This window comes from Schistocerca nitens, chromosome 9 (assembly GCF_023898315.1).
Source record: "Schistocerca nitens isolate TAMUIC-IGC-003100 chromosome 9, iqSchNite1.1, whole genome shotgun sequence".
NCBI lineage: Eukaryota > Metazoa > Arthropoda > Insecta > Orthoptera > Acrididae > Schistocerca > Schistocerca nitens.
In genome coordinates this window covers 110,761,054-110,774,169 of record NC_064622.1, presented here as the reverse complement: position 1 = coordinate 110,774,169, position 13,116 = coordinate 110,761,054, and positions in this window count along the sequence as shown.

Genomic DNA, 13,116 nt, shown 5'->3' with positions numbered 1-13,116 from the left:
TAGTGTGTGCCGATCACAAGAAAGATGGCAATGCAAAACGAGGAGTTAAGGTCGGTACTAGAAGGTATAACTAAAGAACAAGCAGAGAAGGATAAGGCCATACTAGTAGGTATAATGAAAGAACAAGCAGAGAAGGATAAGGTGATACTAAAAGGTATAATTAAAGAACATGTAGAGAAGGATAAGGAAGGACGGAGAGCGGAACAAGTAGAATTAGTTGAGTCCATTAAGGAACAAGTTATGAATCAATCGAGGACATACTCAACAATAAAATACAAAAGATTAAAACTAACTTAGAATCTAACTTTAATACACAAATTAATGATCAAAAAATTAAAACAATGGAAATAAATTCTAGAATAAATGAATTACGAGAATCAGTGCCAGTAGAGGTGAATTCCTGATTCCAGGTGGTACAAGTTAGTAATTCAGACACAAATAAGCTTATCACGTCCATACAGGAAAATGCTGTAACAGGGACACCTGATGCTATAAAACAGTTGGAAAAATGTTTACAGTTATTTGTAGAAAAAGAAGTATAAGACAAAATAGAAATAAATATTGACAAATCACTTCTGGGGAAGGTACAATTAACAGTAAAGAAGAACATGATAGAATATGGAAAGCAATAGACTGTAATAAAAATAAATTAGAAAATAGTAAAACTGAAACTATGACAGGAGTAACTAAAGACGTAATAGACTGTTTATCTATAGGTAATGGGTTTAATTTAGCAAAGAAATTTCCAAAGTATAAACCAGACAGTGATGTACACCTAATTAATTTTGTACAAGTGTTTTCCAGATCTTTACCTAAAAATTTTGATGACCAAAAGAAAATAGATTTCACATTAGGATATTTAATGGGAGATGCGGCGGAATGGGGAAATGCTCATGCAGAAGAATTTGTGTCTTGGAAAGATTTTGAGGAAAGCTTTAAGAGGAAGTACTGGTCTTCAAGTACTCAGGAAAAATTAATCTTAAAGCTATTAGACCCTACTCCATACAATAATTCATGGGGAACATATAAAAAGTACATAAAATAGCATTTGACAAAATCGAAGTACTTAGATGATCCAGTAGATGAATTGCACTATCTATTTAGTCATCATAAATTAGGAGGAGAGAGAGGTCAAGCAACCAAGTATTAAATAATATTTGACGTGACTATAATAATAGGATGACAAATAGAAACATAGGGTACAGGTACAGAAAATGGATTAATAGAAGTTGCTAGTAGAAACAGTAAGTTTTTGAATTGGTTATCTAGCTGGAGCCGGGTTTTAAGAAAAGAGAGAACAAAAGAAAGAATAGAGTGCAATTAAGAATACTTAGACATGTAGTGCTGTCAATAGATGAGTTAAGGTATGGAGAAGGTAGTAAGCAAAAGACTTAACAATTGAAATAGAATGCAGACATGGAAATCAAATGGGGAAATAGAGTGCAGACATGGAAATCAAAAGGGAACCTCAAAGCAATATTGGAGAAAGTAGAAAAAAATAATGGAAGATATAAATATATCTGAAATGTGGAGAATTAGGAATGATGAATAAAAGGCAGATAGGCCGCCCTAAGAAAGACTGGCCTATACTGTGTGGGCAGGGGCACCAAGAAGGGGATTGACCTGTACCATAGTAGAATAGGAATTAATATGAGGCACTACCACACTGAATGAGATAGATATATTTTACTGTACTAAGATGCAGAAGTGGTCTTTGGTGGAAGGGGGAATAAGTTTTGTTAAAAGGATAATCCATAGATTATTCTTAAATTTATAATAAATAACAAGAGGTTTTTCCAAATGGTTCATAATAAAGAGGTGAAAATATTTGAGTGGTGGTGACAATTTACACCTCCGCATTCTTGTGCACAAAGGCTTTGCAATACAAGTCCATACTCTTGGAAGGTCGGATATTAAAGAAGTTAAGTTCTCTAAAAAGAGAAGACTTAGATGTCATTGCAATGGAAATTCAGAAAGTTTAAAATCAGTATAATAACAAAAAAAATGAGCTCTCTATGTAAAGAAGGTCAATATTGCTTTACATATTTAAAGACGAATAATAATATGATGTCTAAGTGTATCAGAATAAATGTCGCACAAGTATCCAGTAGATAGATGCTAAAATTGCCTTAAATCAAAAACGAAATTGGTTAATTGGTTATGAGGTCAAGAGGACCACGAAAGGAACTCAAGAACAACATTAATGACAAGTAATATGTTTGTATTACTATGCACGTTCCTCAGATCTAGAAAAACTAGCCATAGTATTAAAGAAAGTAATAAGATATGAGAAATAATATTACAAGTATGAAGAAAATGAATGAATCTGCCAAACAGGAATAAAGTAGTTAAGTAATTAAGTGGACATAGTCACGAGTGATCATTAACAATTATAAAAAGTCATGTTGGAGAGATTATGTAAAGGCAGCTTTAAGAAGTAAGAGTAGGATAATAATAATGCAATTGTTAATAAAATCTGTACATAACTAGAGACTTAAGTATGAGAACTCTTGTCTGAGTGGCGGGATATGCAGTGTTTCAGGATATTTGTAAACATCCCAACATACTATTAGAAACCCGTTGACAAGAGATGCTCATGAGTAAGTTGAATAAGAATAAATGTAGTGGGAAATGGAAACTGTGTGTTTTCCTTTCTTGTATCTACATCTACATGTACATGATTACTCTGCTATTCACAATAAAGTGCCTGGCAGAGGGTTCAATGAACCACCTTCATGCTGTCTCTCTACTGTTCCACTCTTGAACGTCAAGTGGGAAAAATGAGCACTTAAATTTTTGCGTGTGAGCCCTGATTTCTTTATTTTATTGTGATCATCATTTTTACCTATGTAGGTGAGTACCAACAGAATGCCTTCGCAGTTGGAGGAGAAAACTGGTGATTGAAATTTCATGAGAAGATCCCGTCACAACGAAAAACGCCTTTGTTTTAATGATTGCCACTCCAATTCACGTATCATGTCTGTGACATTATCTCCCCTATTTTGTGATAATACAAAACAAGCTGCCCTTCTTTGTACTTTTTTGATGTAATCCGTCAGTCCCACCTGATGCGGATCCCACACCGCACAGCAGTACTCCAGAATAGGGTGGACAAGCGTAGTGTAAGCAGTCTCTTTGGTAGACCTGTTGCGTCTTTTAAGTGTTCTGCCAATGAATCACAGTCTTTGGTTTGCTCTACCTACAATATTATCTATGTGATCGTTCCAATTTAGGTTATTTGTAATTGTAATCCCTAAATGTTTAGTTTTAATTTACAGCCCTCAGATTTGTGTGACGTATCACGTATTCGAAAAATTAGCTGATTTCTTTCAGTACTCATGTGAATAACTTCGCACTTTTCTTTATTCAGGGTCAATTGCTACTTTTTGCACCATACAGATATCTTATCTAAATCATTTTGCAAGTTGTTTTGATCATCTGATGACTTTACAAGACAGTAAATGACAGCATCATCTGCAAACAATCTAAGATGGCTACTCAGATTGTCTCCTATGTCATTAATATAGATCAGGAACAATAGAGGGACTTTAACACTTCCTTGGGGAATGCTGGATATTACTTCTGTTTTACTTGATGACTTTCCATGTATTACTACGAACTGTGACCTTTCTGACAGGAAATCACAAATCCAGTCGCACAACTGAGGCAATATTCTGTAGGCGCTGTATGAATGTGGAGCAGTGGAGCAGTGGTGGAGCTGGCAAGAAGGGGACCAGTAAAAATGGTATTAAAACCACTGGTTATCTGGGAGTCATTTGTGCCATGGTGCAGCAAGTGCCTGAGTCTGAGAGCCATGGAGCAAATGATGCACCAACCAGGGCATAATGAACAACTGAACAGCAGTAGTTGTTTATCTGGTTTGCTCTCTCAGCTCCTAAAGTACTCAAGAGAGTGGTATTACTGTAGCAACTGTTTGTTGTGTTGTTAAAAGAAATAGTGAAAATGTTGGGCAAAATATACCCCTGTTTGTGGGAAGTGTGGCTATTTATTTAGTAGCCCAGAAGAGAGAACTTGTGGAAGCATTCCAGGAATCTTCACCTGCAGTTTGATCAACAGGGAGGTCTCACAGAAGGATCCGGACCACCAAACAACTACTCTGAGAAGAGAGGATAAATGTAATACTACTTTCATTTGGTGATGTATTAGGATCAACAAAATATTGCCCAGTTATATCGGCCAGAGACACAACTTCCCGCTAGTGCTGATATAAGACCCACCACAAATCCTACAAAAATACATCAGCAGGAGAAGAGGGAAAAATACATCCCACAGCACAGTCCCACAACGAGGCAGTTGTCTATCAGGTAATTTGTAACTGAAAAAGTAATTGGTTGGGATCTGATGCCACTACGCTGTTTAATGCTCTGACTGGGTCATTACTGTGGAATAACACTTGTACCTAGCAACAGAGAGATACAAAGAAAATTTGATTCAGGTCATGTAATATAAATTTATTTTATCATTGTTTAATGAAACTAAGAATGAGCTGTGATTTTATAATACAAGTTGATCTCGGTAACAAAAGGATAACTATTCTTTACCTGTGTACAAAGTATGCCATGCACTCACTTGTGTTATGAAAACTGGGTGCCTGCTTGAGGGTTAACTCACACACTTTGATCCAGAAAATGTCCATATTTAGGAATATACATTTTCAATAATGTGCCAGCAGCCACAATAAGTTTAACTACTAATGAAGTTCAGTTTAATACAAACCTAAAGGATTTGTTGGTGGGCTTCTCCTCCAAGTCCACTGATGAATTTCTTGGTAAATGTGTATATATTATAAATATTATCAAATGATGTGAGTGTTACATAAGTCTGACTTCTGCATATCTTCAGTGCAGTAATGCAATCAATGTCAATAAGTACTGAAAACTGATTTTCTCTTTGATGACGTGTGGCTACAATAGGCTAAAAACTGTCATATGCACCTTAGTATATTTTCATGTTTTGTGATAAGTTTGTTATCAACCTTTAAACAAAAATATGTTTCTTTTTTTCTTTTTAACTTATTCCACATCCGCAATGGTGCAACATATCACACATCTGTTACCAATGTATCATTTACTCTTAATGCTATCTGCCCCTCTTCATGTCTGGTTCTATCAGTCTCCTCCTTCACCATGTCCCTAAGTGTCTTTATTTCACTTTTACTATCTTTAATATTTCGCTGTATGCCTTATAATGAGTTATAGTGTCAACATCAGAACTTTTTATGGTTGAGAGTGTCCCTTAAAAAAACTCTTAATCGTTGAGTACTCCATGGCTTCTTTGTAGACTACAGTCTAATCCTTGCTAGGTTTGGGAGAAAACTGTATTTGAATAAGGTAAGGACTTAAAGACATTCATGCCATAAACACTGTATGTATCACTCCAGTTCATGTCTTTGAGGAGTGTCCTAAACTAATCACTTTGTGCCTTACTGACTGCCCTCTTGTATTTAGATTTAGTAGATTTTATACCCTGTTCAGTATTAACATTTCACAAAAGGAATTGGATGTCATAGTCTGAGAAATCATTGACTATTGGTTTTGTAATATAATCTTGTTCGTTGGACTTTTCCGTAAAGATATTATCAGTCTATGATGTGGCAGCCAGCTAACACAAAAATTTTGACCAAAATATCAAAAATGATCCACAAACATTAATTCTGGAATAAAGAATGAGAAATGGGAACAGAAAAAACACATTGTGAACAGCAGGAAACAATATCAAATATTATAATGGGGGTGTAGAAAACTGGAGCATGAGGTCATATTTACTAACAGAACAAGGCAGAAGAACTGAATGACATAACAATTAGCCTCAAAAATATAGCAGACGTTCCTTACTCAAGAGAAAAGAGAGCATGAGATAACATATGAAATTGGAAAGGAGAGGTGGAGCTTCCACATGAGAAATCAAAACAAATGGGTAACACTTGAAAATTTTGAAACAGAAAGAGACATCGAACATAAGTTAAATTGAGATAGGTGTCCTCTACCTGAGGACAGCTAACAAAGAAACTTTTGACAGAATGATAGACAGTTTTTCTGTACATAGTAAAGAATAAGTTGTTAAGATAATCTTTGGATGTGAAGCAAGTCATCATTGGCTATTATACATTATCTAAATTTATACTCTGACAAACACATTGTTAAATAATTACGTGAATGTTACCAGAAAATGTCTGTCATGTACTAAGGAACCAGTACATATTTTATGCCACTGTGATGGTCATGTGTCTAATACTAACCTGGCAACACACAATAAAAATACACACTGTTGGGTAGCTTACTCCAATACACAGATCTTCATTATCTAAGGATGTGACGCCAAACATTATCATGCTAAAATGGCTTGTCACAGGTACAGTTACAAACATTGGAATGCAGACAAAGCATCTGCTAGTAAGCGCCTCAGAATCAGAGTCAAAATTTTTATTGTACCATAACAAACAGATTTAAATCACTGAAAAGTACATAGGTTGGAACTTAAATAGTGGCAAAAAAACTGTGGAGACTTTATGCAATGGAATCTAATACTGCCGCTGATAGCACATGTTGTTTACATATCTACCTTACTTCCGAGAAAATGGAGTCGCCCATCCCACGTCACTGGCGTGTGCACAATTGAGGGAAACACAGTCACTTGTGAGTGAGTGGTCTAACTTAACGGTGTCACTATGTTTTCGAAATGGGAACAGCAGAGTTGGATCAAGATTGAATGTGCCAGAGGCTATACAGCACAACAGTGTCATCAACGTCTTCAAGAGGCATGCGGGGAATCGGCATTGCTATACAGAACAGTGGCACATTGGGTAAAAGCCTTCAATGAAGGTCGGCAAACTGTGGTAGCCATGCAGTGGGCTGGTCATCCTAGCGTCTCTGAAGAAGAAGTGCATGCTGTTGCCACGTTAGTGGACAGTGATTGATGTCATACAATTCATAAGCATGCCATAAAACAGGATTAGTGCATACGACTGTGCTTCTCATCATGAAGGAACACCTGGGCATGCATAAAATTGCATCATGATGGGTTCGACATGACTTGACGGAGATGCAGAAATGTATGCATTAAGAAGCTGCTCAGACACACTTGGAGCGCTATAAGCGTGAAGGAGAGCTTTTCTTATGCCGTATCATAGCACTGGATGAGACATGGGCCACATCGTATGAGCCAAAACTGAAACGCCAACCCAATGAATGGTTTCAAAGTCGAAAGTGCATCAGAGCCCAGTATGGTGAAAGTTATGGTAATTCTTGTGTATGACTGTGATGGTGTTATCGTAATGCATTACATTCCTCTATAGCAGACTGTCAATGCACAGTATTACTGTTCATTTTTGGAGCATCACCAGTGACCAGCTTTGCGAAAGAAGCGGCGACACGTTCTGTGCAAGCCACCCATCACTTTTCGCAACAATGTGCAGACACATACAGCGGAAGCTGTGGCTGCTCTGTTTGGTCAAAGCGACTGGGAAGTACTGTACCATCCACCTTACTCTCTGGACTTAAGTCTTTGTGACTTTGATTTGATTCCAAAGGTGGAGGAACCACTTCATGACATTCGCTTCAGAACTGTTCCATAGATTCAACAGGCAGTAGACCACTCCAATCGCACCGTCAACAGAACAGGCTCTGTTAACAGTGTACTAAGCCTACCACGTCACTGGCAATGGGTTCTACACAATGCTGCTGACCACTCTCTCTTTGAAAACCTTCTCCAAGTGTTCTAATTCTGCGTGGAGGTTTTCATCATCCGATATTATATGCGCTCGATGTATTAAGGTACTGAGAACACCGGCTGTTTGTTCAAAGAGAATGGCTACACTTCTCGCCAAATAAGGAAGGCCATCCGCAACTATCATAACAAGAAGCAATGCACTGAGGACGCAGATGACGACTTTAAATCAACTGCGTTCCTTCCATACGCTGGGAATGTGTCTTCGAAAATAGGCTGATTACTGAAGAAAAATAAAATCAAGGTTATCTTCCGTCCACCAGCAAAGAACCGGGCCCTGGTTGGATCCGTTAAAGATGATTTACAACTGAAGAAAGCAGGCATCTACAAAATTCCCTGTGAATGTGGCTCTGCATATATTGGCCAGATGACAAGAACTGTCCATGAACGATGTATAGAACATGAAAGATACACCCGTCTGCGGCAACCGTCAATATCGGCAGTAGCAGAGCACTATATTTCATTGGGACATTCAATGGAATACAATGGAACAAAATTTTAGCTCCGGTTTCCGGTTTTTGAGATTCCGTAATCAAGGAATCGGTGGAAATACGTCTTGCCAATAATCTTATAATTCGTGACAACGGCATTCAGCTGGATAAAAATTGGAATCCTGTTATTAAAATTATACAATCACAGCAGAATCGACAGTGTCATTCGATACTCAATGACTAGATGAACCTTTATTTTCACCACCGAGGGCAGCACGTACAACTCGGCTATGCTGCGCATGTCAACACCTGACGCATGCGCTGTAGGATGCCAGTACATTTCGCATGCGCGAGATTCAGCATAAATACCGCGACTGCACCTGGGCTCTTCAGTAGTTGTGTACTCACCTGATGATGGCCGGACGTCTCTGGACCAAAATATCATGGCAGAATGTCGACGGGATCCGGCTGCATACCCGGAAATTATTAGAAGAAGAAATACGCCGGGAAAATTTCAGAAGTCACAAGCACACCTCTTGCCCACATGGCCACTATATGCTGCCAGAGACAGAGAACTGAGACTATCTCAGCTAGTTGTGTCTAGCGGTACAGCAAATATGGCCAATATTCCCCCACATCTTCCTATCCAGTGTCTGCTAGAGAAACTCAAATACCATCATTTCTTAAATATTGTTGGTAAATGGTTTTTATCTTTTCTAATTACAACAATGCAGAGTGTCGCATTAAAAAAACTCAAGCAGTACACACGATGAAACACCAGAGAATAATCAGTATAGGTTGTGCTATAATAATAATAGAAAAAATACATATGAATGGAAAAAAAATTAAAGTGTAGTACAATGCATTATCACAAATATTCTGCTTGTATGTATTTAGGTTATTCAGACTGCCTCTCTTACATTTCAATTGTAGATACAGGCAGCTGACTTCAAGGACACCAGTGCATGACAAATAAGTGAATAAAATCCTCCTTACTAGGTTGCATTCACTTCAACAAAAAATACTTAATACTGTTATTAAATATACTATTGTTCAGGCACACATATGATACATAACACTCATAATGCTTCACACTTAAAGCCATACATCTTCATCGTCCTACATACGAGAGAGTGTGAAAAACAATATCATGTACGAAGAAAAAAAATGAATGTTTCTTCCTTTTTTTCATTTCATTTGTCTGCACCTTACCGCGCATTCATAATTAATTTCTTTACCAATGGTTATGGTTGATTGGTATTTCATTTTTTTGTTTTTAATAAATTTTAACTTAACGATATCCTGGAGGTCTTTCACCATGCACCTACACAATTGCCCCCACACTGTTCGTTGACATGGTATGGAGACGTACAGTGTTTTTTACATTTGCTGATAGGGGTCCATGCCCTTTATTTGTCAGCTTCTCTTTTATTTGCTGAACCATTAACTCACCTCTGTGACTGTACTTTCCAGGCAGGTACTTTCCTTACAGCTCTGAAGCTTTCTAAAGTAATTCCTGTCTTCAAAGAAGGTGATAATAAAGATATGACTAACTACAAGCCTATCTCAGTCTCATCCTGCTTCTCTAAAGTATTTGAAAAAAATAATTTGCAAAAAACTGATGGACTTAAATGAAAAAAAAAAGATTTACTAAGTTTAGCTCAACATGGGTTGAGAAGCAACAAATCTACTGAAACTGCAGTATATGACTGCATAAATACGCAAGGTGATAATAAAGATATGACTAACTACAAGCCTATCTCAGTCTCATCCTGCTTCTCTAAAGTATTTGAAAAAAATAATTTGCAAAAACCTGATGGACTTAATTGAAAAAAAAAAAAAAAGATTTACTAAGTTTAGCTCAACATGGGTTCAGAAGCAACAAATCTACTGAAACTGCAGTATATGATTGCAGAAATACGCAATTAGATCCGTCAGATAAAAAACAACCCATAACAGACATATTTCTGGATCTGTCAAAGGCTTTTGAAAGTGTTGACCACAAATATTGCTGGAAAAAATAGAACTTTATGGTATGAGAGGAATTGCAAACAATTAGATTGCTTCACTCCTAACCAATGAGATGCAGAGAGGCAGCATGAAATACACTAATAGACAAACCAACTCTAACCGAAATCCTATCAAGTAATAAAACTGTCAAACCAGGTGTACCACAGGGCTCAGTATTGGGATCTCTAATTTTCCTCCTGTATATTAATGACTTGAGCCTGAATGTAAATGCGCACAAAAAAGTAATATTTGCTGATGACACAACTGTACTCCTCAAAGGGGAGAATACAGAGACTGTGCAAAAAGCTGTGAACTTCGCCACTAAACAACTCAACAACTGGGCTAAAATCAACAGATTAACTATCAACACCAAAAATACAGCTTCCATGAACTTTCACACAACACAAAATGCAAATACCTCTCAGCCACTTGTCACTGCAAATAACCAGCCAATAGATACTGACACTGTTTTTAAATTCCTGGGTCTGTGGGTTCAAAATAACATGAAATGGAATACACATACAGGAAATGTAAATGCCAGAATTAGTACTGGCTGTTATGCATTGAGTGTACTGAAATCATGTGCAAGCCTGAAAACATTAACCAGTGCGTACTATGGTTACATACAAGCCCACCTAAAATATGGTGTGATATTCTGGGGAAATTCTCCAACTGCCCTGAGCACATTCAAAATCCAGAAGAGAGCAATGAAGATTATTACTGGGAGCAAACCCAGAGACTCCTGCAAACCTATCTTCATAAAGTAGGAAATCCTTACACTGCCTTGCCCATACATTCTGTAGACTCTAAAATTTTTCAGAAACCACATAGTTCCAACTGACTCCAGAGTCATAAAAAATAATGAAGTACATAAACACAACACCAGGAAAAATTCAAATCTGCATGTTTTACATACAAACACTCAACTGTGTAAAAAGGGAGCTTTCCACATGGGCCGCCAACTGTTCAACAATCTTCCCACTAGTATTAAGTCCATCGAAGACAACATAAAATGTAGCAAATCGTGAAGTCATACTTGTTGTGTCACTGTTTTTACTCTATAAATGAATACCTAGAACACTAATCTTGCTATTTACCTTATTTTGAAAAAAACTGAGCAATGGAGTGAAGTAAACTTAACCAATCTTTACAATATAATACATTAGGATTCTATATATTTATATATGTTAACAATGTTAACTGATATTTTCCAACATCTGTAACACACTGTGTACCATCAGATCACATGGAATAAATAAATAAATATTTACTGGAATGGATATGCCAGATTATTCTGTGTATGTTAAAGTTCTACAAGAAATTGAAAGATTATATACGTAATATGATCATCCATTACATATTTGAATTTAGTGTGCTCAAACAACTATAGTTCACTTATTAATGTATCAAGCATTGTGAGCCACAATAGTCAGAAATTATTTCATTGCATACGTATGTTAATGTCATCACATTTCACTGTCAACTTTGTTCAAAGACACATATAGCCATCCCAAACATTGTATAAATTGCTTGTCTTTAAAGTTCATTCCTTCACATAGAGTTTGGTTTCCAATGAAAATTCATATAAATTTTGAGTTACAACAATATACATAAAACAATAGATTGTACCTACGGCTGACATTTTATCCCTCGCTTATACTACGAACATAAATTTCTTAAGTTTTAAAATGTCATAAATTTTTCATTAACTGGTTTCTGTTACTGCAGTTTGTTAGTTTTAACTTATCTTTGTTCACATCACACATACAAATTAATTACATAACACACTGTTATGGTACAATAGAAGCTTATGATACATTTATGCTCCATTTTATAGATAGGCTTTTATCACTTATGGGTGCTCATTTCTTCCTTAGGTAGAGGAAGTAGAAAAACATTTGAAATAGGACTAAACATTACACATTGCTGGCCTAACTACACTTGATGCTGCCTCCTTTGTTTGGGAGGGGAGAAAGGAAATACTGATCTACAGCTTCAAGGATTTATAAGGAAATGTTACTTGTACATTCATGGACTAGTTGCTAAGGAACTCTTACTTCACGGAAATAATGTGTACTGACTAATCATTCACATAGTATGCATTTTTAATGGAATACATTTTGATATGTTTGGAGAAAATATCGTATAGTGCTACTACCTATCTTATTCCTCCTTTACTTCTTGGATATGGACCAGCTACGTCCAGGGATACTATATCTGGAGGACTTTTGGTGAGTATTGGATGTAGCTCAGTACATTTTGACACACTGGACTGTTTTGATTTTTGACATATTGCACACTTTCTTAATACCTTTGGGACTCGCCTTCTCAAATCTGGAAAATAATGAAGTGTTGCAATTTTCTCAGTCTATTTGCCTACTCCATACTTCATGTGTGTGTCTTATAAATTTGTTGACATAATCTTCAGGAATACATACACCACTGATCAGATTTTTCATGTTTCCTGTGAAACAAAACGCCCTTGTACCCCTGATACCATTTACTTACCTTTCCACCTTCATCTTGCTTAAGGTTTTGAATGATTTTACTCCATCTGTGATCTTGCTGCTGTATAATTTTCATTTGCTTACAAAACTTATAGTAATAAGACTGTTGTGTTGTACCCTGCATTAATAACATTTTGATTTCTGCATCTTGCTCCATTAATTCACTAAATTCCTCTAAACCTTGTGGTAACCTAGACAAGGCATCTTCAATAATATTCTGACTTCGTTTAATATAAATGACCTCAAAACTGAATTCTTGTAAATATAGATACCACCTAGCTAATCTACAATGCAATAGTTTACATGTTCAAAGAAATGACAGTGACTGATGGTCACAGTAAACTTGGGTTTTCTTATTCCACAAAAAATATTCAAGCTTTTTAAATGCTCATATTACAACTAAACTTTCCAATTCTCATCCA